General features: G+C 39.1%; 1 long non-coding RNA gene across 1 annotated transcript; it reads left to right on the forward strand.

Annotated features, from left to right (window-relative positions):
* Positions 1-2,564: 2,564 nt before the first annotated feature.
* LOC115152483 (uncharacterized) lies at positions 2,565-3,371 on the forward strand. Its single transcript, XR_003867506.1, has 2 exons — positions 2,565-2,595; positions 2,949-3,371. It is a non-coding gene; the product is annotated as an uncharacterized LOC115152483 (long non-coding RNA).
* Positions 3,372-6,096: the final 2,725 nt, after the last annotated feature.

Here is a 6,096-nt window from a genome sequence, read left to right on the forward strand (position 1 = left end):
GTTCAAAATGTTAAACACAGGTTCTACAAATCCCAGGGCACAAAACAAAAATCCAACTTTTAAAAGTTTATATTCTGTTAATAATAACTCATACCCAAATAATGTTGTTGACACATCCTTTACTCATATTTGTAGCCAGAGCATAAATTGGAGAAAAATACTTCAAAACCCAACCTCAAACTTGTATCTCAATCTGACCATTTAAAAATGCTACTATTTCCTCGTAGAACTTGATTGCTCTTTGGCAGAGCTGACCAATCAGCGGTCTATTTATGAGAATGTTTGTAATGATTGTTATACGCCCACAGCATTCTGTTGTTGGGGTATGCCCACACCATTCCCATTCAACATACTGTCCGGACCTCTGGCAGTCTTTATAGGGGTGCCATAGGATTCAATTCTCAGGCCGACTCTTTTCTCTGTATATATCAATGATGTCGCTCTTGCTGCTGGTGATTCTCTGATCCACCTCTACGCAGACGACACCATTCGGTATACCTATACTGCTCTTAAATACAAGTAAAACAAAATGCATGCTCTTCAAAACGTTGATTTTTCTATTGTGTTATTGACTGTACGTTTGCTAATCCCATGTGTAACTCTGTGTTGTTGTTTTTGTTGCACTGCTTTGCTTTATCTTGGCCAGGTCGCAGTTGTAAATGAGAACTTGTTCTCAACTGGCCTACCTGGTTAAATAAAGGTGAAATCAAATTAAAAATGTAAAACTTAATTACCATTTTTTAGAAGGAAAACTATTTCACTCTCTTTTTAATACATTTTAGGTCAGATTTCATAGAAATCTGGAAACACTGAACAGTTACTTTAAGGGTTTATAGCTCAATCATCTGAGCTAGAGTTTATGAACACAGGACGTAAGACCAACACATAAACAAACTTAGTCCCAGATACAAATTAAATCAAATTGGTCACATGGTTAGCAGATGTTATTTACAATGACAGCCTAGGAACAGTGGATTAACTGCCTTGTTCAGGGGCAGATTTTTACCTTGTCAGCTCAGGGATTCGATCTAGCAACCTTTTGGTTACTGGCCCAACGCTCTAACCACGAGGTTACCTGCCGCCCCAGACATACATGGTTTTACATGTTATACATAATTATTTTACATAAATCATTGACAAAAGCACAAGACATACTGTTGCATGTAGGTCTATATTATTTATGGATTGATTATATAGAAATATCAAAACATTATTTTTAACTACTCCAAAGCATTTACATGTGGCTCAGGAACCACTGACTCACTGCATTATTCTATAGTATTATCAAGACACCTGCTGTTAACTCTTAACTACTTAGGACAGCTCACGAGGTGTCCTAAATATCTGCAGACTAGGTGGGAGTAGAGACTTCATGCATAGCTTTAATTTATACCCATAAGTGTAAAATGTCTTTATTCTCAGCACTTATACGACCAATTTTCTTCTCTGAGACGCTTTGTGGACATGGGCCCAGATCTCAAAATATTGTTTAAAAAAACGTAGAATGTTTGTTTAACATAATAATAAAAAATGAATATTACTAATGTAACCTACTGTAAAGACTGGGTTTAGTTGATTGTGTTGCACTGCTCATGTCCGCGTTCTGGACCTTCCCGCGTCCCCGTATAGAACTGTCCGCGTCCACGTACAGAACTGTCCGCGTCCCCGTACAGAACTGTCCGCGTCCCCGTACAGAACTGTCCGCGTCCACGTACAGAACTGTCCGCGTCCCCGTACAGAACTGTCCGCGTCCCCGTACAGAACTGTCCGCGTCCACGTACAGAACTGTCCGCGTCCACGTACAGAACTGTCCGTGTCCACGTACATTGTGGCGCCAAACATATTGTCCGGTTACGCGCAGAGTGGGCTGAGGTGATTTTGGGGAATAACGACAGAGTTTGTTACAGTGTTGAAACGCCGAAGTTTATTGTTCAATTATCTTTTTGCTTTACGGTCAGGGACAGTATGAGTGTAGCCAGATCCTTTTCACTCTCTATCCTCGTTTCATTTTGTGTTTCACCAGATTCGTCATCGAGACGAGGGACAGACGAACGACCTGCTAGCTAGCCTAGCTAGTCGGTACAGCTCGGTAAGCTAGCTAGTTACTAATTAGTAGCATCGTAGTTCTCTCTCGTTGACGGATGCTGGCTACCTCTGTCCGGTTCTCCTCTCTTCACTAGATGGACGGTCACTTTAGTGTTTAACCCCTCTGTGTCCAAGGACCAAACTTTTGAATATTATTTTCGGGGCTCCTCAGTAGGCTGGACACATTCCGTTTATTTTAATTCTCAGCTGCCTCACCAATGTCTGTAAGTAAATTACTAACTTTTAATTGCTAAATATTTCCAATAGATGGCAGCATAAGACCACGAAGCATCAGTTATAGGCTACAAGCAGCAATATGATTGACATAAAATAGCATGCAACCACAGGCTATATGTCCCATGATTTTCTGAAATGGTCACTCATTACTTTAGTTAGTTATATATCTCATATTAGGGCTGTGTTGCTTTAGGGAGAGAAACAAAAATAGTGAGGTATTGAATAGTGAGGTAAAAATAGTGAGGTATTGAATAGTGAGGTGTAAATAGTGAGGTATTGAATAGTGAGGTGTAAATAGTGAGGTATTGAATAGTGAGGTATTGAATAGTGAGGTGTAAATAGTGAGGTATTGAATAGTGAGGTATTGAATAGTGAGGTATTGAATAGTGAGGTGTAAATAGTGAGGTATTGAATAGTGAGGTATTGAATAGTGAGGTATTGAATAGTGAGGTGTAAATAGTGAGGTATTGAATAGTGAGGTATTGAATAGTGAGGTATTGAATAGTGAGGTGTTGAATAGTGAGGTATTGAATAGTGAGGTATTGAATAGTGAGGTGTAAATAGTGAGGTAAAAATAGTGAGGTATTGAATAGTGAGGTGTAAATAGTGAGGTATTGAATAGTGAGGTATTGAATAGTGAGGTATTGAATAGTGAGGTGTAAATAGTGAGGTATTGAACCCCGGGTAGATAATCAGTAGTACATACATTGTAAAAAATCATGTTAATATTTGATATTGGGAGTAAACAACCTCGGAATAGAAAAGACAAGAGTGCGTCTTCCAGCCCACCAATAAATGACATAATTCACCCCTCCCGGTTAGTAAATTTACCTCGACATGCCCCTTGAGAAGGCGAGTGAGAGTGAAGTGAAGACACCAGCTGTTTAGCGGGGCTGAGTTGACTTCATGTGCGAGAAGGCAGAGCAGGTGGATGCTGGTTGATGAATGTACTGGGAAAATACGTTTTTCTCGACCAGAGATGACTGAATTAATGTTCAGGCTTATTGATAATCGTTATATTAATGAAGTGTAAAACATGAGCATAAAAACAGGTAATAATAAACATGAATCATAATAATATTACTTTACAGTAATCTGTTAAATGCTTTTTCAGTCCTTCCTCTTGCGTTAGCAGTGTGGAAAGGGACAGAAAGAAGCGTGGGGAGTGGTGGTGTATCCAGGGAGAAAACTAAACTAATATTCTGAAATATCATTGTGGTCTTATGTTTCCATCTATTGGAATTATGTAACAACTGAAGTAGTGCTGAAAAAATGTGTTATTCCTTACTAAAGTAGTAATTACTGAGAATTACTAGTTAATTTTATCACTTAGAATCATAAAATAAGAACTTATACCATAACAAACAATTAAACTGACATAAACCAAAATCACTATATATGTAGTTATTTAGTTAATTACCAAATTGAGCAGGTCGGTCACATTTGAGAGTGAGGGAGATATATAGCATTTTGCATAAAAAAACTAGATTTTTGTCTCTCTGAAATGAAAGCATCAAGTGATAGATTTTAAACAAATCCTTGTCTGTGAGAGATGTAATAATTAATACATAATTTCTTTAAACAATAAAAGCTCATTTCTGTAAAGTGATATATTTGGAACTCTTATGTTTCCCATCTGAGATCAGAGTAGATGAGAGATGTAATGTTTGTCTCTGTTGTGTTGAAGACCAATCAAGCAGGAGAGACCAGCCTCCCCTGTTCCCAGCTGTGTGTCCATGAAGAGTGACCGGTCTATGCGTCTACCTATAGAGTTTAGAAAGAGAGACTTTTCTACTGAACAAAGGTAAGAAGAACTCATGGGTCATGGTCAGTGAGTTAAACAACACTGTCTCTAGTCATTTCTCCTCTCACATTTTCACATTTCTTTTGGTTGTTTTCATAATCCATAGGCTAATCCTTTAGTCCATTTTCATAGTCCTAAAACTGTGTGTGTGTGTGTGTGTGTGTGTGTGTGTGTGTGTGTGTGTGTGTGTGTGTGTGTGTGTGTGTGTGTGCTCCCTGGATGAGGAGATGTAATCTCATGTTTTGTCCACAGAAACCAACAGGAGAGATCAGAGTCAGAGATTCTCAGTGGTCAGTCTTCCCAGAGTCATCAAACAGACCTGGACTCTATATTCAGTGTATGTGATCCTGTTATGAACATTTGTTTTTGTTTTCCTCAAGTAAAGTTGATCTGTCAATTATTCATTATTGTGTTAATGAGAAAGCATTTCTTCTCTTGCTTAACTTATTTACTTGATTTATTTTAGTTGCTTGAAGAGAAAATTATGACATTTGTGAAGAACGAGCTGAAGATGTTCAAGAGGATTCTTAGTCCTGAACTCCCAGAAGGCTTTGAGAGTCAGAAGCAGGATGAGGAAGTGGTGGATGCTGAAGATGAGAAGCAGGAGAGCAGTGCCAGAGAGGGAGCTCTGAAGATCACACTGCACGTCCTGAGGAAAATGAACCAGAATGAGCTCGCTGACACACTGGAGAAATGTAAGACCTGTCTGCCTCATGTTGAATGCTGTTTTATAACATTTAAAAGCTGTAGCTAAAGTACAGCTAAAGTAGCTGTGTAACTCAATGATATTGTAGCAGCCTTAACACAACACCTAGTGACCTCATCAAGTAGCAGCAGGGATGTGTTGTGTTGATTAATTTAGAGAGAGAGACAGAGAGAGACAACATTAATAATACCATCAATAACACCAATAATAATATAATCAGTCACACCAGTCTGGAATGCATTATGAAAACATTTATACAGTCAGTTAAGAGAATAAATGATTATAATTTTAACTTTATAACAGTCCTACAATACTGTAGGCATTAAAACATACATAATATTAATATCCTCTGTGTTATTTCTTCATTCAGATGAGCTTGCTGTGATTTGCCAACGTGAACTCAAATCTAATCTAAAGAAGAAGTTTCAATGTGTATTTGAGGGGATCGCTCAACAAGGAAACCCAACACTTCTCAATAAGATCTACACAGAGCTCTACATCACAGAGGGTGGAACAGGACAGGTCAATAATGAACATGAGCTGAGACAGATTGAGACAACAACCAGGAAACAAGCAAGACCAGAGACTGCAGTCAAATGTAACGACATCTTCAAACCCTTAACTGGACAAGACAAACTCATCAGAACTGTGCTGACAAAGGGAGTCGCTGGCATTGGAAAAACAGTCTCTGTGCAGAAGTTCATTCTGGACTGGGCTGAAGGAAAAGCAAATCAGGATGTTCAATTTGTGTTTTCATTCCCTTTTCGGGAGCTGAATTTGATGAAAGGGGACAAACACACTTTGATTGAACTTCTCAATCACTTCTCAATGGAAATCAAACAATCAAGAATCTCCAATTACGACAAGTACAAAGTTGTGTTCATCTTTGATGGTCTGGATGAGTGCCGACTGCCCCTAGACTTCCAGAAGAACAAGATCTGTTGTGACATCATAGAGTCAACCTCAGTGGATGTTCTGCTGACAAATCTCATCGAGGGAAATCTGCTTCCCTCTGCTCTCCTCTGGATAACTACCCGACCTGCAGCAGCCAATAAGATCCCTTCAGGGTGTGTTGACCAGGTAACAGAGGTACGAGGGTTCAATGACCCACAGAAGGAGGAGTACTTCAGAAAGAGATTCAGTGATGAGGACCTGGCCAACAGAATCATCTCACACATAAAGACATCAAGGAGCCTCCACATCATGTGCCACATTCCAGTCTTCTGTTGGATTTCTGCAACAGTCCTTGAACACATGCTGAAAC

This window comes from Salmo trutta, chromosome 17, assembly GCF_901001165.1.
Source record: "Salmo trutta chromosome 17, fSalTru1.1, whole genome shotgun sequence".
Taxonomy (NCBI): Eukaryota; Metazoa; Chordata; class Actinopteri; order Salmoniformes; family Salmonidae; genus Salmo; species Salmo trutta.